This window comes from Vigna umbellata, chromosome 4, assembly GCF_029865625.1.
Source record: "Vigna umbellata cultivar VRB3 chromosome 4, Vumbellata_1.0, whole genome shotgun sequence".
Classification (NCBI taxonomy): Eukaryota; Viridiplantae; Streptophyta; class Magnoliopsida; order Fabales; family Fabaceae; genus Vigna; species Vigna umbellata.
The window spans coordinates 6,311,298-6,334,379 of NC_142168.1; the positions used below are offsets into that span (position 1 = coordinate 6,311,298).

Consider the following 23,082-nt stretch of genomic DNA (forward strand, 5'->3'; position numbering starts at 1 on the left):
TGCAACGAATCAAACTCATCAGCAACATATTTATCAATAATACCATCTAGAATATCAATCATGAAAACATAGTGGTCCTCAACTGGAAACTTAATTGCTTCAAGAATGTTAAAATGAACAACAATATTAGCAAACTGCATAAATAAAGCTCCAGCATAAACATCAATTTTGGTTCGGGTAGTTTTCAAAAATGGCCTGCCTAAAATGATGGGAGCGAATCCATGAGAAATCCCTCCTCCATTTCTAGAACATAAGAGTCAGCAGGGAAAATCAGTTCACCAACCCTAACCAAAACATCATCTATGTAACCTGTCGGGTAGGCAACACTTTTATTAGCCAATTGAATGACCACACCCGTAGGCTATAAAGGACCAAGAGACAAAGATTTATATATAGACAAAGGCATCACATTAATGGAGGCACCCAGATCAAGCATGGCATTTTCAAACTTACTATTCCAAATTACACAAGGGATGCAGAATGTATCGGGGTCCTTGCACTTTTTAGGAATATGCGGGACAGACTTACCAATAAGTGCAGACACATTTCAGCCCATGGTAACCCTTTCATCTCCCTTCATCTTCCTCTTGTGTGTACACAACTCCTTGAGGAAATTGGCATACCTTGGGATATGTTTAATTGCATCTAGTAGAGGTACGTTCACCTCCACTTTCTTGAAGGTCTCCAAAATCTCTTTATCTACCTCTTCCATATTTTTGCTAGGCATCGCCTTCAGGGGGAATGAAAGAGGAATATGACGGTGAAAGGTAGGAGATGCATTGGTGGTGGTGGTGGAAGAAGAAGAAGGCCCACCTGAAGAAGAAGAGGAAGAAGAACAACCACTAGAAGAAGAAGAAGGTCTACCTACCTCAAATGTCCTGCTTGGACTAGCTTGGTCCTCTTTTCTTTGAGAAGTAGCAGGGTGAAGTTGGGGTGCAGGTGTAGATGCAGATGCACGAGTATGAGGTGGTACAGTGGGCACAATAATCTACTTCCCATATCTGAGGGTGATGGCACTAACATTCTTCGGATTATGCACAGTTTGGAATGGTAACTTATCAGAATTCTGAGATTGTGCTTGATTGAGCTGTGTAGCCATTTGCCCCATCTGATTGGTCAAACTCTGGATGGAATCTCTTGTCTCCTAGATTGAAGAACTTGTCTCTTGTTGAAATTGAATATTCTGAATAGTCATATACCTCACAAGCTCCTCCAATGTAGGCTTAGAAGTAGTGAAAGGTTGAGGAGTTGGTTGGGCAGATATCTCTTGCTGCTGTTATTTCCTCTAATATTGCTGAACTGGTGGAGGCACATATGGTCTACTCAGACCTGCAGCATTTTGAAAGAGTGGTGGCTGTTGTTGTGGTTGTTGTTGTTGTTGATGTTGGGGAGCATTAGACCATCTAAGATTTAGGTGATTCCTCCACCCTAGGTTGTACCTGTTGTTGGACAAGTATAATTTTGTTGTTCTTGTGGCTGCCTGTTGTTGTATATGTTTGAAGCATAGGCTTGAGGCGCATCATGACCAATAGGTTGCTGCAAAGAAGGACAAGCATCTACATAGTGCTCACTGAAAGGACATATAGCACACAGTTGTGCAACAGATGCGGATGGAGGTATTGGTCTCTGATTACTAGCCAGCTGTGTCACGAAACTTACAAGAGAATCAAGTTTGCTCTCCAATTTCTTCTCTGAAGATAATGATGATGAACGAGCCAGCCACATCATGAACTCCCCTAACCACAATGGAATCATTTCTGGCACTAAACTACTGGGAGTTGGAAGCCATCTTCTCAATCAAATGCCTAGCTTCCGCATGTGTCATATCTCCTAGTGCTCCAGCACTAGCAGCATGAATCATACCCTTAACCATGTTGTTGAGGCCTTCGTAGAAATACTGGAGAAGGAGTTTCTTGGATATTTGATGGTGAGGACTGCTAGCACATATCTTCTTGAATCTCTCCCAGTACTCGTACAAGCTCTCTCCACCAAGCTACCTAATCCCTGAAATGTCTTTTCTGATGGCAGTATTCCGGGATGTTGGGAAAAATTTCTCATAGAACAACCTCTTCAGGTCATCCCAGCTAGTGATGGATCTAGGTGCCAAGTAATACAACTAATCCTTTGCTACGCCTTCTACTGAGTGAGGGAATGCCTTCAAGAAGATGTGATCTTCAAGAACATCAAGAGGCTTCATTGTGGAGCAAACCATATGGAAGTCCTTCAGATGTTTGTGTGGACATTCACCTACAAGACCATGAAACTTGGGCACCAGATGGATCAATCCAGTTTTGAGAACATATGGCACATCCTCATCAGGATATTGGATGCACAAGCTTTCATAAGTGAAATCAGGTGCAGCCATCTACCTAAGAGTCCTCTCGCGAGGTGGAGGTTGAGCCATATTTTTCTCGTTATGAAAAATAATAGAATTAGAATCAGATGCAACAGATGCAACAAATGCAGTAGATGCACTATGCACAAAGTATGGAACAGTAAATGCAGAAGTAGATCGTTGAGACTCTAATTGTATGGACTCAAATGTTGGAACTGACTCTAATGACAAATTCTTAGTATGCCTAGCTAACCTATGAAAATTTCTCTCAATTTTAGGATCAAAGGGTGGTATTTACCCAAGATTGCCCCTAGTCATACACTAAGTCAACTACTATCAAAAGGTCAACACAGTGAAATAAGAAAGGGGTAAACAGTAAGTATATGCAAATCAACTCAGGATGGGCTCAAAATTTTGTGACAAGCACCCATAAATCATGAAAAGATAGCACAAAAAGAAAGATAAATCAAAATTCAAAGTACAACTATAACAACACACACACAAAAAAATGCACACATAACACAACAAAAAACTTAAGACCGAACTGTTGGTCCTCGACAACGGTGTCAAAATTTGATCGAGGTCGCACCCGAGTCAAATTTGATGTGCAATAAAATGCAGTATAGACTAGGAAGTCACTCCTAGGTCTTCTCTCAAGGACCAAATGTGGTTTAGTCAAAAGGTCAAACACGTAGTGGGAGGGGGTTTTAAGAAGAGTTTTGTGATGAGAAAGGAACAAAATTAAAATTGGATTCAAACACATTATAAAACGGTTGGTCATTAGCTCAATCACAATGCTTCATATCACATATTAACAACAGTTAAAGGCTACTCTAACCTCTAATCCAACACAAGCTAATCAACTAAGCGAAGATTAAGCATGTTTTCATAATCATGAACTAAGCGAACGCAACACAAATCTTCCTTCTAGTGCATTCTATTTAGATTGATCAACTAAGCGGTACTAAAGTGCAGACATTGAAGCTAATGGAGACTGTGAAACTAAACTAGTGAATAAAGAAACTACCCGAATGGGAGTCAAAGATCAAACCGAACTGTCTATCTGGGAAACATGTTAAGCACCGAACGGTATAAATGCAGCAGAACCAGAAAATGAATTTTAGCTCAGAACAAAATGTAGTGCAGCAGAAATTGTTTTTAACTCAATAGGATGGATGTAGAAACTAAATACAACTGATTGGAAATGCACCCAATGAACCAAAACATAAGTGCAACAATGGAGGCATCCCAAAAACGTAAAACGAGAATGGAAACAACGCTTGAAAACGAGATGAACAGTAAAAACACAAAACTAGAATGCAACACAACAACGAAGAAGATAATGAACAGTAAAAATAAATGAAAACCTCCTTGGAGCTCTCTTCTCTCTCCATTAACGTAGAATCGCAGCTTGCACAAAAAAAATGAAGGAGCCCAACTCTAAGTGGCGGTTGGGCACTTAAACCTAGGCTACCAAATCAGCCCCCGCTTTTAGGCCTGACCTAAAATTGCCAAAAACGGCCCAAAATGTGCAAATCAATCCAAAAAACCCAAAACAAAATTACAAGCCTGAGTGGAGAGTGGTTTTTGACGTTTTTCCCCCCTTGAAGTCCTAGAATAATATTTCAAACGTAACTTCGTCTGACTATTCGGTGCTTTAGTGTTTTGCCATTCGTTCTCAGACCATTCAGTGCAACAATGCACTCAGGTTCGCTCTGTGATCGTTCGGTGCAACAATGCCCAGACCGTTCAGTTCAGCCATCCTCTATAGCTTCGCTCAATAGTGATCAAACCGTTCGATTCAAGACTGGTCAAACCGTTCGGTTCAACACTGCTCAGACTGTTCGGTGCAACAGTGCACTACAGATAATAATTGGAAAAATTAAGACAAAATAATTCAAATTAATTAAAATAAGAATTTATGGTCAAATTAAGCACAATTAGCAAAATTGGGGAAATAATGGGCACTGAAGCACAATTCCCTAATTAAATATAGTATAATAAGCTAAGTGAAGTCAAGAAAATATTGACTCATCAGTTCTGCATACAACCGAGGCCATGGAGCCTATACTGCTTCAGTTTTGAAATAACTGAGGCCTATACTTTATAACAGTTGAAAAACTGTTATTTTTATACTTAAATTTGACATAAAAAAACAATCTGTATGACTTAAAAACTAGCTTGGAATCATGCTTTTGTTTATGTTTTTGAAATAAGAGAGTTGGATGGGTTTTATGCTTGGTTTCCCTTGTTTTTGCATGTTTAAGATGAATTGAATGAAGAAGTGAAGTAGCCATAAGTTGGAGTCAGAAAAGGAAGAAAAAGTGCATAAAAGAAGAGCCGCAAGTACCGCTCAACGGAAATTACTGTTGAGCGGCACTTTGAAGACTTGCAGTCACCGCTGAGGGGTAAAACTGCAGTCGAGCGTCAAACTGAAGAATTGCGCTTACCGTTGAGCGGAAATTACCGCTGAGCAGCATTTTAATGGGCCTTGGGACACTTTTCTGTAATCTTTAATAGTCTATATAAGGTTTTAGTCGACCTAGGGTTAGTATCTTTTGGCAGAACGAAGCAAAAACTTTCTTCACCCCTTGGAGGAGGATTTTGGATGCTCAAGCTCCACTCTTCAAATTCTAGGGTTCTATCTTTCATTCTTTCATTGTTTTTTATCTAGTTTCACCATGATTATGGTGAACTAAACCTTCATTATTGTTGGGGAATCAATGTAATCCTTTGAAACTCTCATGTATTGAATTGGTTCTTTAATTCATATGTTTTCTTTCATTAATTGTTAAGATTTTTCTTCTATACTCTATGCATGCTTTGTTTAACTCATTCAATTGCATGATCATTGATTTTATTTATATGGACACATATAGGTAAATCTAGACATGAAGAAATTCTCCCAATAATAATATTGCCTAAACATAGGAATAGGAGGATTGGTTGCCTTTAAGCTTCTGTGCAAATGTAATGCATGAATAATTGCTAAGGAGACAATACATTGTAAACTAGTGATTAGGAGTAGGTTTTCTTTACCAAGACATTGGGTTTAAGGTAAATTAGAAAGTGGCATTAACATTAATGAAGAAGATGAATTCTTGAATACATGAGAGTGGATAGGATGAATTGAAAACCCCCAACAACATCATCATCATCATATATTTCAATCATGTTTTGCTTCTTCTGATCCAATTGATCAATACATGCATTCATATTTACTTTTCGGCATTTGCATTCAAACTACAAGAATTTGTTTTACAAGTCTTATTTAATCAACAAATCACATAACTGTTTAGGACGTGAGTCCTTTGGGAAACAATACTTGGTCTTACCATTTTATTATTACTTGGTACGATTCGGTTACACTTGCCGAGGGTTAACAATACTATCGCGAAAATTGCAAAAATGCCACTACGCCATATTATGCTTCAGTTTCTGGTGAAGTGAAGCATAATGGGCGCGATAATAACTCTTTCTTTTACTAATGTGCTGCTAGTAAGGGAGAAAGGAGAACGTGCCTATACTCCGAAGAGTACATGTGCGCAAAATCAGTCGGTCAAAACGAAAGAAAATCATACCTAAAGTAGTTAATCAACATGCATTTGTGTGAAATGAAAGAAATATTACATGTGTTGGTCGCCGAAGCTTCACCTGAGAAGGGTTTGATTAAAGAAGAAAGTTTCGTGTAAAGATAAAATTGAAAATATTTTCACCCACCCCCAATATTTTTAATGAATTCACTAACATATAATGTCTAAAAAGTGATATTCCGACGTTTTATAGCTCTTTGACGTCTGAAACTAGGGCATTCGACATGATACGTGTGTACATTTTCACCTTTGTGCCAAACATTTTCATCAAATTTTCCTAATATCTCAGAAATTGAGAATTCTAACATCTAATGACCATATGATGTCGAAAAGTATAAATCTGACATCAAAATTCAATATTTATTGAAAAAAAAGTCATCGGTCATATTTTACATTGGCATTTTCATATTATGTCATTGAACGCGAAACGTCAAAGCTCTTTTTTCTACTAATGATTGTGAACGCGCTCGCAGACCAGGTTTGGATCCTTGCCCATTTAAAGTCTTTTAGGTATCGTTTTTCTTACTTTTTAAATAAGTTTTTCTATTACAAGTATCTTCATTGACATCACAAGTCAATGAAATGAAGGCAATAATGACATTTATGTTGCAAAATTGTCAAAGTTAATTACCTTCACAGTTTGTCATATTTCAACCATCATCGGTAAGAATTGCAAAATTTATTTATTCAATTTTTTAAAAATATATTACCAACTAACTATTATGTTATATTGTAGATATCTGATCAAGGAAGTGTACCAAACGATGAATGTAACGAAAAAGAATAAAATTAAACATTGTTATTGTCTCTTTAATTCGACTACTGTACATAGTGACAGTTTGATCAAAATTCCAACAAATACCAGTGATTTTCTTAAAACCCTGAAAAATTACAACAGTTAGATAAAAAATCGGTGGTAATTACTTACTGATGCAACCTTTTTTAACGATTTTTGTAACTGCAAAAATTGTATTTTTTAATGACTAAAAACGTCGATAACGTTAAAAATAACTCCTCATGCATATTTTTGTAATGTCTAGTAATTCAAAAATTAAATAAATGTAAACGGAATGCAAAATAAATATCCATGACATAAAAGTGTAGGTTCACTATTTTTGTTTATAAAAGCGTACATAGTTCAAATGAAGCACATCAATTCCATTTATAGCATGTGCGAATGATTGGTTGCTCGTATCTACATGGTCCATCTTTGTGTATATACCATTGCAAGTCGGCACCCATATCGATATCCCTAGCTTGGTCGTATGCATCAAAATACAACAAAGGACCATTTCCCCATTGAAACGAACAAAAGAACAGTGTTTTACCAAAAAAGTTAGGTAGAAAACTCCATTGGAAGCTTTGCTTAATAGGGAGAAGGTGGAATCCAAGATCATCATTTTTTGATTTGCAGTGAATGTTTAGATTTTCTTTTCCCTCCAAACTATTTGTAATTTTCACAGTAGTTCTTGCCCATGCCCTATCCGTAATTTCAGTAGTAGCTTTTGCCCATGCCAACGTAAGCATGCACAACAATAAAACGATTTTCGTGAACACAGACATTACAATCTAACAATTTTTTCTGCTAATGAATCTTTTATATATATACACAGGCTGAAAAACAAGTGCCTAATGACGAAAGACAAAAGTTTATTTTCACTATTGTATTTGACCTGAGTTACTGAAAAAATATTTATGGTAAAATTTTAATTATAGAATAACATTTATTTCAAATTTACTCTTTTAATTTTTGTGTTAATTAATTAATTCACATTTGGGAAAAATAATTTGAGTTATAAGAAAAAACTTATTTCAAATGTTATCTTTTTATAATCTTCTCTCACCATTAATTATTTATATTTTGTTACTTTTTTTAATTGTTGTCTTTAATAGGGTTGGAATTGAATAACTATTATTTTCACTTTTAATTAGCACAATGATGATTAAATTTCCTTGTAGAAGACACAAAAGATTTTTTATGACGAAATGTTTACAAACATATGGGAAAACTAATGAATGTAGCACAACAAGAGTAATAAAATATAAATAGTTAATGGTAAGAGAAAAAATAAATGAGAAAAAAATATCAATATTTAATTTTGAAAAAAATATTATACTATCTTTCCTTACAATTAAAATTAGTTTTAGGAATAAATTTAAATGAATTAATTAAGTAATTAAAAGAAAAATAAAAAAGTAATAAAACATCAATAATTAATGGTTTAAAAAATATTATACTATAAAAGATTTTTTTGGAAAAAATGCTTTTCTATAATTACAATTTATTTTATAAATTAAATTTAAATGAATGAATTAATTAATTAATTATCATAAAAATTAAAAGAGTAATAAAATATAAATAAATAATGATAAAAAAATAGTATAAAAGAAAAGAAATTTGTAATAAATATTTTCTTATAATTAAAATTACTTTGATAAATAAAATTTAGGGAATTAATTAATTAAAATAAAAATTAAGAAATAATAAAATATCAAGAATTAAAAATTAAAAGTACTTACATCACTTTAACCCAAAAATTTTACCTACTAATTTAATAATTTTTATTATTGACAAATTTTATTAATAGAAAACTTTATTAATAATATGTATTTCATTATCGAAAAAAATTTACTATTAAATAAAATATATATAATGAATTTATTTTCGTTGATTAAATTTTTATTATTAATTCCAAATTAGTTTTAGTAAATATAAAATAATAGAAGATGGAAGCTCCCGCATCCAAATCCGTCTCCAGAGACTGAAAGAGTGTGTTGTTGCGCTCCTTCTGCCAAAGATACAAAACCTAGGACGTCTGTGTCCTTTAAATAGAGCGAAAACAGAACAGAAACAAAGCCTAGGCCCGTGTCACTGGCGCTCAAGCGCCCCATTTAGGGCGCCCGGGCGATGAGCGATGGTTCCCTACACTTAAGCCTCCAAAATGGCGCCCAAGCTTCGTGCTTCTAACGCTCAAGCGCCCAAAAAGGGCACCCAGGTGATGAACGGCACTCTCATGCGCTTAAGCCTCCAAAAAGGGCACCCAAGCTTTGAGCATTCCTCCCTTCTGGTGCTTTTCTAAGCCTTTCTAAACTCCATCTCCTTGGCACTTCATATCTGCTTTCCATATTATCTCATTTCCTGCCAAAACAAGGGAATTTAATCATAAAACCATCAAATTCAACCTCAACTCTCTTATTCACACAACTTAACAGAGTACATGATTCCAAGCAATTTTATAAGATAAAAAGGGTGCATTTAATGTCAAAATTACATCACAGATAATGGTATTTTCAACCGTTATCAGGGAGTCTGTGTTCGATGCGCCTTAAGTCTTTATTCCTCCCTACATTGAGAGTCGAACTCTAGGAGTTAACTTAGAACGTTCGATAGGTCGAAGAAACTCGGGTGAGAGTTCATGGAGAACATTCCTCACTAAGCGGATGCTCAAAGTTGGCCAAGTGGCTCGTATGCAAGATCTTGTTATTTGCACTGAAGAAAAATAACAATTGAATTTGAACTATAAAAAAAAAATGTAGACAATCAAACTAACACATTTGTCACGTTAGACAGCTAATATCAAAATAACTTAGGTTATAATGTCGAACGGCCAAGTAAGCGAGATTTTTCGGGTTAAAGAGACTCGGGTGAGAGTTCACAAAGAACGTTCCTCACCGCTCGGTTGATATTAGGAGTTCATTGAGAACATTCCCTAGGTTTCTTGAACGAGAATGAGAATTCACTAAGAACGTTCCTCACTAGTTGGTTGATACTAGGAGTTCACTGAGAATGTTCCCTAGGTTTCTTGAACGAGAATGAGAGTTCGCTGATAATGTTCCTCACTGCTCGGTTTAGATTAGGACTTCATTGAGAATGTTCCCTAGGTTTGTTGGACGAGAATGAGAATTCACGAAGAACGTTCCTCACCAGTCGGTTGATACTAGGAGATCACTTAGAATGTTCCCTAGGTTTCTTGAATGAGAATGAGAGTTCGCTGATAATGTTCCTCACTGCTCGGTTTAGATTAAGACTTCATTGAGAATGTTCCCTATGTTTGTTGGACGAGAGTGAGAGTTCATGGAGAACGTTCCTCACCGCTCAGTTGATACTAGGAGTTCACTGAGAACGTTCCCTAGGTTGCTTGAGACGGCCCGAACGGTAAGTTTCCGATTGGCCAAGTGATTTGTCTGCAGGACTTTGTCTTCTGCACTGAAGAAAAGTAGTAACTCGAATTTATAGGGTGAGAAAAAGTGTAGCCAATCAAACCAATGCATTAACAAAGTTTGGACAATTAATATCAAAATAGCTTATGCTATAAGATCAGACGGCCAAGCAAGCGAGACCACTCAGTCTTCGGATGAATTTTTGGAGACTAAAACTAAAATCCATATTAGGATGTGTCACGGGTGAGCTGTAGGTGCTTAGTGTCCTCCAACCTGCACTAAAGAATAACAAAGGACATTGATCAGGACCGAATTGTCAAAGATCGCTCGGGTGGCGCTAATTAAGGGTTGATTTGCCGAGTTGAAATATAATCTTTCATTGTCCTTCCAAGATTGCGCCAGAAAGGAAATTTGAAATATCTTTCATTTTCCTTCAAAGATTGAGTTATTGTAGCTCTATGAGGTTCCCAATTTGGTATGGAATTTTCAGAGTTTCCATGAAGATCAAGCAGATGCATGATAACTCCTATTTTTGCACCTTTTATTATGTTTAGGATTCTAGATTAGTCTATTTTTCTTTTTAATTGTTTAGAATTAGGCTAATTTTATGTTTTTCTCTTAATTCTTTAGTTTTGTAATATTTTAGCTAAAAAGAAGTTTTTAGAGGTACTTTTAGTGATTTTTAAATAAGTAGGCATTTTATCTTTCCTAATTTTTTTTAAAAAAATAATGTTTTTCTTTTGTTTTTGTTTAAATAGTTTTTCTCAGGTTTAATGTTTCGGTCGGCCTGATGGTCGTCCACTCAGTCTGGTGGTCGGCCACTCAGCCTGGTGGTCGACCACCCACCAAGCCGACCACCAAACCGACCGATCGACCACCAAACCGAGTGGCCGACCACCAAGCCGACCGACCCACCAGGCTGACCGACCACCAAACTGAGTGGCCGACCACCAGGCCGACCGACCCACCAGATCGACCCACCACCAAATCGAGTGGCCGACCGAAACATTAAACCTTTTTCTTATTTCTCTAATTCCTTATTAACTTTTGTGTTTGATTGAAATAAAAATTTGTTGATTGGGCCATATTTTTTTTTTGGGCTGCTCCTGCATTAAACATTGGGTTTGTTGCTCTATTTTTTGACCCATTTTTGCATTTGGTTGCGTCTGATCAGTAGCTACATTAGACAGGTGCTAGAATTTGGGTCGTTGATGTTGATTAGAAGCTTGGGTTGATTGGATTAAACTTGGGTTGTTGTTGTTGATGCATTGGTGTTGGGTCGCTGCTGCTATGTTGGAAGCGGGTTTGCTAGGTGGTTTTTATACAATATTGTAGGTTGGGTTGTTACTGCTTAAATGATTTGGGCATTGATGCTGATTGAAGAAGAATGAGCCACTACACCTACACAAATTGGGGCTTAGTTCAATGACATCGTTTGCAACCCTTGGCATCTGCTACCTTAGGGGTCTCTATCTCCTAAATCATTATGGGAAGAGAAAGGCTCGAGCATTCACTTTAGAGTGGAGAACCCTCGATTTAGGGCTTCGAGTGAGAGAGCTGGAGGAGCGCGTCCTTACCAGAGAAGACGACATCAAGCTTGCGATCCTGCCTTGAGAAGAAGAGCTGACCAGAGCTTCCACGTGGAGAGGTTCAAACGGCTAGAGGAAAGCAAGGATGCAAAATGAAGAGGATCATCCAATGAAGAGAAGATTAAAACGTCGCGAGCAAGTTTCCTCTTTTCCCTCTTTCATTTTGTCTTTTCTTTTTAGACCCTATATAAAGGGGTTTCTTTCTATCATGTATATTTATTTAGACACTTTTACTTTACGCTACAGTTTTACATTCTTTAGATTAGGGTTTTACACTTAGTTCTTACTGGATTTCGCGGACGGATTCACGAGAGTGACAGAAGTGAGCTTCATCTGTGGTTTCTAGTATGCCTGTAGTGTTAGCTTTTGATTCTAATAAATCATTGATGTTGCTTTCGGTTTCATGTTTCAATTTTGACTTTCTTGCTTTTCAATTTTGTTCTTATTCAGTTTATGATTTTTGTAAGTGTTTTGCTTTGAAAATTGATTTGGACTCTCTATTAAATGACTCCACAGTTAGAATTCATTTTCGAGATGTCTTCTCGAGTTAGAGATGAGTCCAATGCATAAAGATTCATTCAGATTTATGTTTCTATTCTTTTCTTTTTAAAGTGTATATCATATTTAGATTTGCTTTGATTGAGAAAGAGTGGAAATTACCCTTGCAAGTTCTGAAATATGAACTATAAGACTCTGTAATGGGCTTACTCAAGTCAGAATGTCTTTCTGAGTGTAATTGATACTTTATCCTCAATCATTTGCACATTTAAATTATGTTCTATGCTTCCTTGCATTTGGTTGTGAATTTTAGATTTCTGAATAGACAAATGAACATTGGTTGGAAAAATGAGTGGAAAAGAATCAAAATAGGTTCTGAAATATGACCTAGAATACCCCGTAGTGGGATTCACATTAACAGGATGTCTTCTTGAGAATTCTTAACAGGAAGAGTGTGCTCTTGTGCTGTTCCAACCAGAGATACCAAACCTAGGACGCATGGGTCCTTTAAATAGAGCAAAGATAAAATAGAAACAATGCCCAGACCCATGTCATTGGCGCTCAAGCGCCCCAGTTAGGGCGCCCGGGTGGTGAACAGCGGTCTTCTATGCTTAAGCCTTATAGATGACGCCCAAGCTTCGTGCTTCTAGCGCTCAAACGCCTAAAAAGGGTGCGCCCGGGCGGTGCACGACACTCTTCTACGCTTGAGCCTCCAAAAAGGGCGCCAAAGCCTTGAACATTCCTCCCTTCTGGTGCTTTTCCAAGACTTTTTGAGCTCCATCTCCTTAGCACTTCATCTTTGCTTTCCATATTATCTCATTTTCTGCCAAAACAAGGGGAATTAGTAAAAAATCATCAAATTCAATCTCAACTCTCTTACTCACACAACTTAGCAAAAAAACATGATTTCAAGCAAGTTTCTAAGCAGAAAAAGGTGATTTAGTATAAAAATTACATCACAAATAACAGTATTTTCAACCGTTATCAATTGTCAACGTTGGCCCATGATCCAATTCAGCCCTATTTAAGGATTTGCATGACCTAGATGGGTATCTTTTGACAGAATTGACACAAATTGAGATTTTCTCCAACTCTCTAGACGCAGAAGTGGATGCAGAAGCTCCCCTCTTCAGTTTTTAGGGTTTATCTTTCATTCTCATTCCATTATTCATATAGTTTCTCCATGACAAGGGGGAACTAAATTCAATTTGTTGTTGGTGGATGATGTAACCTTGTGTACTCTCATGTATTTTAATTGATTCCAATTTATTTATGCTTCTTTCATTAATCGTTAGGGTTATTCTTCTTTGCTCTATGCTTGTTATGTTTAACTCATTCATGACATGATCATTGGTTTGCTTGATATGGACACATACGGGGAAACCTAGATCTAGAGAATTTTCTCCCAAAAGCAGTATTGCCTAGACATAGGGATATGATTTTTGGTTATCTTAAGCTATAATCATAATGCAAAATTAATTACTAGTGATACAAGACATTGTGATCTAGTAATTAAGGATAGACTTTCTTCACCGAGACATCGGGTTTTAAGTAATTTAGAAACTGATATTAACATTAATGAAGAAGATGAATTCATATATGCATGAGAGTAAACTAAGTGAAATCTAAACCCTAACAACATATTCATCTCATATTTTCAATATCATCCATTCATCTTTGTGTTTTCTTCAATTGATCAAAAGTGCATTCATATTTACTTTCTTGTTTTTGCATTCAAAACCATAAAATTGTTCTTCAAAGTCTTAATTAGTTAAGTAATTACATGACAGTTAGTGTCGTGACTCTCTTGGGAAACGATACTTGGTTTTACCATTTATTATTACTTGATACGATTAGGTACACTTGCCGACATCTTAACACCTTAGCAATTTTACATTGGGAAATCCTGAAAAATTCATCCATGGTAAGTGCTGATGCAATCACATTTCTAGTCTTAACACTATATTGAGCTCTTCGGTTCTCATCTTGAATCCACTCTGAAAAAAATTTCAAAATAATTTTTCCATTTAAAACATGAGTGGGCTCATATGGACCGTTTAGAGTTGCATCCCAAACTTCTTTTGTCCACCGATTCAAGAAAAATTTGCGTCCTTATTTTTCAAAAAACATAATTTTCTCCAACAAATAGTGGTGGTCTATTTATCGAAGCACCTCAACGAAAGGTCTGAGAATTGAAAGTCGTTTTCTAGGATCAATTGATTAACGAAAATAGTAATCGACTAGTTTTTCAAATATTTTATGAAAATCAGCTCTGGTGTCAATTTTTAAAATAGAATGACTCAATTTCTCACGGTGAATTGCTAAAGTATAAAATTTAAAATTTTCAAAACATTTTTCACCAAAAGGTATGCTTTTATATTTTTTTTGAAACTGGAAGTTAAAAGATTTTCAAATATAAAATAAATCTCATAACATGTGATACTCCGTCTATTATTTTCTTTTCTTTTCCTATTTACTTTCTTTTTTTTTTCTTTTTTTTTGGCACTTCAACTTTCACTCTTCATATTTCTGTTTTCATTTTTATCTCTTATAATTTGATCATGTTAAACAAAGAAAATCTGTTTGTATTTTATTAGACATTGAAAATTATGACAGCTCTTTTTCTGCCAATGACTCTGTTTTATATACAGAGACTAAAAAACAGTGACCTAAAGTTGAAGGACAAAAATGTTTTTTCATTGTTGTATTTGACCTGATTTACTGAAAAACATTTATTCTAAAATTTTAATTATAGGATAACATTTATTTAAAAATTACTCTTTTAATTTTTGTGTTAATTAATTAATTCATATTTGGTAAAAATAATTTAAGTTATAAGAAAATATTTATTTGAAATGATCTTTTTTTTTATAATCTTCTCTCACTATTGATTATTTATATTCTATTACTCTTTTAATTGTTGGGCTAAATTAATTAATTCAATCCAGATAATTGACATAGATGAGTGGCGCTCATGTCATTCTTAACAGGGTTAGAATTCAACAACTATCAATTTCACTTCCAATTAGCACAAAATGATTATTAAATTTATTTGTAAAAGACACAAAAGGTTTTGATAAAGGAAATACTTGCAAAACATATGAAAAAACTAATGAATGTAGCACAACAATCCAGAGTTACAAAATATAAATAGCTAATGGTAAGGGAATATTATAAAAGAATTTGGAATACATGTTTTCTTATAATTAGAATTGTTTTCATATATAAAATGTAAATTAATTAATTAATTAATTAACCCAAAAATAAATGAGAAAAAGATATCAATATTTAATTTTGAAAAAAAATCTTATATGTTTCCTTACAATTAAAATTCGTTTTAGCAATAAATTTAAATGAATTAAAAAATTAAAAAAGTAATAAAACATCAAATAAAACATCATTATATTATAAAAGAATTTTATTTCGAATAAATTCTTTTCTGTAATTAAAATTTATTTTATCAATTAAATTTAAATGAATTAATTAATTAATTAACATAAAATTAAAATAGTAATAATATATCAATAATTAATGATAAAACAATAGTATAAAAGAAAATAAATTTATAATAAATACTTTCTTATAATTATCGTTCTCTTCATCATTATTCTTAAATTAGATTAGATCTTCCATTCCTGAGAAAATTATATACTTCTAGTAATTCAAAAATTAAATAAATGTGACTAGAAATATAAAACAAATATCGATGAAATAGAAGTGTAGTTTATTATTTTTCTTTATAAAAGGATACATAGTTCAAATAAAACACATCAGTTCCATTTATAGCATTTGCGAATGCCTGATTCGTATCTACATGGTCCATCTTTCTTAATATACCAATGGCAATCAACACATATTTTGATATCTCTATGTTGAACGTATGCATCAAAATACAGTAAAGGGCCGTTTCCCCATTGAAACGAACAAAAGTACAGTGTATTCATAAGAAAGTTAGGTCCAAAACTCCATTGGAAGCTTTGGTTAATAGGGAGAAGGTGAAATCCAAGATCATCATCTTTTGATTTGCAGTGAAGGTTTAGATTTTCTTTTCCCTCCAAACTATTCGTAATCACCACAACATGACCACATGCCAACGTGAGCATGCACAACAATAGAACGATTTTCGTGAACACAGACATTGCAAAGTTCTCGCTCTATGCTAATAAGTTCTCAAAGACACAAAACAAGGGTTACACAAATCCTAGAACACACTTATCTAAGCACATAGTAAAACATATATGATTTTCGAAATAAACGTATTTTGTATACAATGAGAGTCTCACTCTAATTTATAGAAATCTCAATCAAAGATACCTCCAAAAATCGGTTGTCAGCTAATTAACATGTGATAGTGATTATCCGCTTATGGTAATCGATTATGCATTTAATGAATGCATAACGGTCAAAAATTTGCTTATAAAAATCTCTCGTGATAATCAATTATGGCAAGTCATAATTGATTACTAATAATCAATTATTATAATTTTATAATCGATTATCTTGAGTACAAATGAGGTTTTCTTATTGAAAATGAATTTTAACGCAACCTAAAACAAACAACACATAAATCTACAAATTACAAAAACATTAACACAAAACAAGTCTTCACGGAGATCTTCTTGTAACAAGAGCAACTGAGACTTGACTTTGAGACATAATCAAAACTTTTTCTCTTCGGTTTTATGCTAACAATGTTAATTATTAATTAATTCAAATTATTAATTAATTCGTTTAACTTTTATTGATTAAAATAATTTTAATTACAGAAACACAGTTATCTCAAATTTCTTTTTTATAGTATAATATTTTCTCAACATTAATTACTGATATTTTATTAATTTTTTTAGTATTTAATTATTTATTTATTTAAATTTCATTTAAAACATTTATCTCAAATTTTTTATTATAATATAAGATGTTTTTCACTATTAATTATTGAGTTTTCATTATTCTTTTAATTTTTGTTTTAATTAATTCAATCATTCATTTAACTTTTAAGGATAAAAATAATTTGTATTATAGGGAAACTTTTATTCCAAATTTTTTTTATAGTATTATATTTTGTCACCATCAATTATTGATATTTTATTACTCTTTTAATTTTTGTGTTAATTAATTCATTCATTCAAATTTCATTAATAAAATTAATTTTAATTATAGAAAATCATTTATCTCAAATTTTCTTTCTGGAATAACATAAGATTTTTACCATCAATAAATAATTTATTATGGAATTATTTAAGAATATTAATAAATTTGATAACATTAATGAGAGACTGGTCCAAGATGCTGACATGAAAACCTTAATTGTCTCTTCTCCACATCTTTTATATATATATATATATATATATATATATATATATATATATATATATATATATATATATATATATATATATATATATATATATATATAAATATGGGGTTTGCTAACGCGCATACGCCTGTTTTCAGTTGGTACATTTTAGCAATGTGTACTGAATTTTAGTAGACAAAAATATCCTTATATATCATGGATTCTAAGTTTTAAGGTTAAGGGTATTTTAATAATTTTCATTCTCAAAACTAAAAACAAAAAAAGAAACCCTTAAATCCTTACTTACCTCTCTCATTCCTCTCGACCCTTTTTCTTTTCTCTTTCTCACTCCAATCTTTTCTCTGTCATCCTACTGTAACCCCAATTGAAAAACTCAGAAACACTTGTCGTTAAACAATCTTACAAAAAAGTGATTTTTATAATGAGTTTTCATCTTGTAATTTTTGTCTTATCTAATTTTATCCAATTTTCACAAGCATAAAGGAATTGGTAATTGACCTGGAAAAAATCAGAAATACTCGCTGTTAAACAATTTCTTACAAAAAATGGTTTTATAATGAGTTTTTATTTATTTTTGTTTTATCTAATTTTCACAAGCATAATGACATCAAAGGAATTGGTAATTGGCTTGGAAAAAAAAATTAGAAACACTCGTTAAACAATTTCTTACAAAAAATGACTTTATAATGAGTTTTCATTTTATAATTTTTGTCGTATATAATTTTATCTAATTTTCACAAGCATAATGACATTCGAAAGAATTGGTAATTGGCCTGAAGGGTTTTTTAGAGATGATGATTCAACCTATGCAGATGATGAAATTAGAGAGGTTAGTGAAGATGGTGAAATTGAAGAGATCTTGAATGAACCTTTGCTTGAAGGTGAATATGTCAATGACTCAAATCTTTACAAAGGCAAATTTTTTAAAGGCAAGTGTTTCTGATTTTTTCAATTGGGATGACAGAGAAAAGGTAAAAGGAGTGAGAGGAATGAGAGAGGTGAGTAAGGGTTTGGGGTTTTTTTTTTTTTTTTAAGTTTTGAGAATGAAAATTATTAAAATACCCTTAACCTTAAAACTTAGAATCATGATATATAAAGGTATTTTTGTCTACTAAAATCCGGTACACATTGCTAAAATGTACCAACTGAAAAACTAGCGTACGCGCGTTAGCAAACCCATATATATATACACACACTCTTTTTTAGTAGATACATCCTAACAAAGTACGAAAAAAAAATCTTTATTCATAAAAAAAAGACATTTTTATTTTTAAATACAAAAATATTTTAATAATTTTTATTTTTGATTTAAAAAACACAAAGACATTCACCTTATTCTGATAGATTATTATATTTATTTCTCTCTCATCTTCATCTCCTTTCTCAGCCACACATAGCAATTGAATATTTTGAAGAATAAGGAAACTAATTTTGTCATTCAAATTATTTTCTTTCAACAGCCACAAAACGTTTTCTTACTTTATGTAATCTAACCTATAATTAAAAATATTAAACATGACATTATATGTACACTAAAATTTTGATGAGTAACGTACATTAAAAAATCCTCTTCAATATGATTATTATTGGCATTGTTCAAGGACATGGTAAAAAATTGTGTTGATTTCAAGGACATGGAAGGTGTCACATCACATAATCTCACACCACATAATCTCAAACTTGATAATGCATAATTTATATATTGTAACATTACATTTACGGTAACATCTCATAATCTCACACTTAAAAATTTGTAGTTGATATATATCTATACATATGTTTTAAACTCATATTTCAACTACAAACTCATAAATAAAACTCAAATTCTTCTAATTTATTCTTCAATTTCTTTCTTCATCGGCACTGGATCAGACGACATTCTTTCTTCTGCTCCCGTATAACGAATTATACGATCATCGCACATACACAAAAACAAACAAGTAGGGTGAGCTAACATGCAACAAATCATTTATAAAACATGCATAATTACTTTGATATAAACATCATATAATAATTATGTCCGACACTCTCATACCATCATACCACAATTCCTATTAGACACTCGTCCCACAATACCTAATAAACACCACAATACCCAATAGACACTCATCCAGATGATGCGTTGATGAGCGGTCACGAGAGGTTATGCACTTGTGATGACTTCTACTTCTTCTCACAAATCACTTCCAAAATACTTCGTACCATTCACAAGGTTAGTCCTCAACACTATGTCCAAAACCGGCATATAGACCAGGACTTCCTGCCCCTCTCACCACATAATTCATCCTTCTCTACTTGAGACTGGATGATTATTAGGGTATCAGGATAACCTCCAACAAGAGGACCCTCAACATCAACATATACACAAATACCATATCATTACAGAATCTCTCCACGAGACTCATACCATGCTCATATTCCTCAACTCACATTATACCCTTACAAAATCTCCCCATAATAATATCATGTTCAGATGCATAAATTCAATAAAATCCAATCATCGCAGAAATCATACAAAGTGTGTATATCACAAAATAAATTAACAATACTAAAATATCACCATAAATAGTCACCGGAGAAGAATCAAATGTTTGATGAATCAAACTCACCGTAAACGCCAGTACATATGACTAGTCACAACTTACTGGATAGGACCAGGGTTGCTCTATGATTAGGGATGTACCAACTCCGGTTTTTAAGATTCCTCTATCCTACCATCACAATTATAATTCATAAGTTTGTATCTACCACAATAACATGAATTCATTCCATCGAGATATATTGCACAATAGTTTAACAATAAATAATCTGTTAAACAAGATTTATGTTAAATACTTGTCGAGTAGACTTCCAGGAAAGAGAGGTGTGTCACAGTGGACAACTTAAGTACCAAGTCTTTCCTTAGCCAAAGTGTTCCTCAACTCGTTTTAACAAATTTCTTATTTACAGATTCAAAACAACAACATATAATATTAACACAGAAATTCAATATAGATAGATGTACTACAGTATTCACACAGAATTTGAAGACATGAATAGTAATAAAACAGTAATATATCATAATATAAAAGCTTAGAAAGGTTAGCTCCCCTACCTCTATTCCAGACATCTCTTGCTCCGAATTTGTTTCCCCGAAAACCCTTCAGAACCTCTAAAAATTTCTCCCTAAGTCTTTCTTCTCTATTTCTCAAGCTCTCACTTGATTCTTCTTCTCTTTGTGCAAAATATCCTTCCCTCCCATGGCTATTTATAGGTAAAAAGAATTTACTATTTAATAATTTTTTAATATTATTTATTATTTTAATATTATTATATAAATAATATTTTAATCATCCACTTGACCAAATCTGATCCTAACTCCTTCCATGCTACGTAGGAGTTCTTATCCTTTCAATTTTTTATTTTTTTTTACTATTCATTTTTTACTACTCACCTTTTAATATTCACTTCTTACTTTTTACTATACGATTTTCTAAAAAAAAATCCTAAATAAGTTATCAAAAATTTGAACTTCTCCTTCTAGAATTACTATAATTTTATATCAACAATTTAAATTTTTCTATCATAATTTTCTATTTTTTATCCATTAAAATCATTATTACTAATAAAATGCTAAAATTTATTATTATAAATATTTTTCATGAGTCTTACATTCTCCCCAACAACAAAAAATTTTCGACCTCGAAAATTCTATACATCAAGGAAATAGTTGAGGGTATAATTGCTTCATTTGTTCTTCTAACTCCAATGTTGAGTCACCTGTTCTCCTATCCCAAACTACCTTGACTAAATTGATAGTTTTTCCTCTAAGTTCCTTTGTTTTAGTGTCTTCTATACAAACAGATTGTACTTCTACTGAGAGGTCCTCTCGGATTTGAATCTCTTCTATTTCTATAATGTGAGAAGGGTCAGGTACATACTTTCTTAGTTGTGAGACATGAAAAACTGAATGGAGATATTGGCCAACTGAGAGGTAGCGCAATCTCGTAAGGGACTGGCCCAATTCGTCTCAAAATTTGGTATGAACCAATGAACTTAGGAGAAATTTTCCTCGAGCGAAGGGCTCTTCCAACACCAGTGGTTGAATTTACTCGCAGGAAAACATGATCCCCAACCGCAAACTCTAACGGTCTCCTCCTTTGATCTGCATAAGATTTTTGTCTACTCTAAGAAGCCTTCATTCTTTCCCGTATCAATTTTACTTTGTTGGTGGTTTGTTGTAGTAGCTCAGGTCCTATTAAAACGGATTCACCATCTTGATACCAGCACAACGGAGTTTGACATCGTCTGCCATACAGAGCCTCATAAGGTGCCATACCTATGCTTGCTTGGAAACTGTTGTGATAGGTAAATTCCACAAGAGGAAGTATTTCATCCCAACTACCAAGATGATCTAATACACAAGTTCTCAACAGGTCTTCTAATGACTGGATAGTTCTTTCAGATTGTCCATCAGTTTGGGGATGATATGCGGAACTCATTCGTAATTTGCTGCCCATAGCTTCCTGTAGGGTTTGTCATAATCTAGAAGTAAATCTTGGGTCTCTGTCTGACACAATACTAGAAGGTATACCGTGCAATCTCACTATTTCTTTTATGTACAATTGTGCGAGCTTAGTCATTGACATTCTTAGATTTATTGCTAAGAAGAGAGCATTTTTTGTCAATCGATCAATGATGACCCATATGGCACCATTACCCCTCATTGTTCGTGGTAAATGGGTAACAAAATCCATAGCAATGCTATCCCATCTCCACTGTGGTATGTGTAATTGTTGTAGCATTCCTCCCGACCTTTGGTGTTCCACTTTTGCCTCTGGTATCTTATCCTTTCAAAAAATTTTTACTATTCACTTTTTACTTTTTACTATACGATTTTCTAAAAAAAATCCTAAATAAGTTATCAAAAATTGGAACTTCTTCTTCTAGAATTACTATAATTTTATATCAACAATTTAAATATTTCTATCATAATTTTCTTTTTTCTATCCATTAAAATCATTATTACTAATAAAATGTAAAAATTTACTATTATAAATATTTTTCATGACTCTTACAGAAGGACATGGGTTCAAACTCTTTTCTACCTTTTTGTTTAAAAAGAAAAAGAAAAAGAAAACAAATGGGCAAAGAAACTTTGGATGATTGAAAAAGCAAAACATCATTCAGTGATTGAAATGATTAAAAAAAAGGTTTAAATATGTTTTTAGTCCCTAAACTATCAAGAAAATTTGTTTTTAGTCCCTCTTTTAAACTAAGGTACATTTTGGTCCTCCTTCTTAAGGAAATCTTAATTTTTGGTCCTCAAAAACTAACACCGTTAAAAACCAGCTGATGTGGCTAATGGTGGTGTGCCACATATTTTTTTTCTTCTCACACTAGTCAATATTTTCCAGTTCTTCTCTCTCCATCTCCCTCGGATTCTACCACAGCCACCTCTGGCGCCACCTCCGGCGCCGAACACCTCTCCATGATCGCGAGTCGCCCCTTCCTTCCCACGATCGTCCCCTGCAGCCGGATCTTAAAGTCCTTCACCCTCTCCCTCTCCCTTCGAGCTTCACGCCAAGCTTGCAGTCATTACATGCCCAT

The 23,082-nt window shown here is 33.5% G+C and overlaps 1 pseudogene; it reads right to left on the reverse strand.

Moving 5' to 3' along the window:
- Nucleotides 1-1,428: 1,428 nt before the first annotated feature.
- Nucleotides 1,429-23,082, reverse strand: part of LOC148199139 (uncharacterized) — a 98,355-nt pseudogene continuing 76,701 nt past the window's right edge.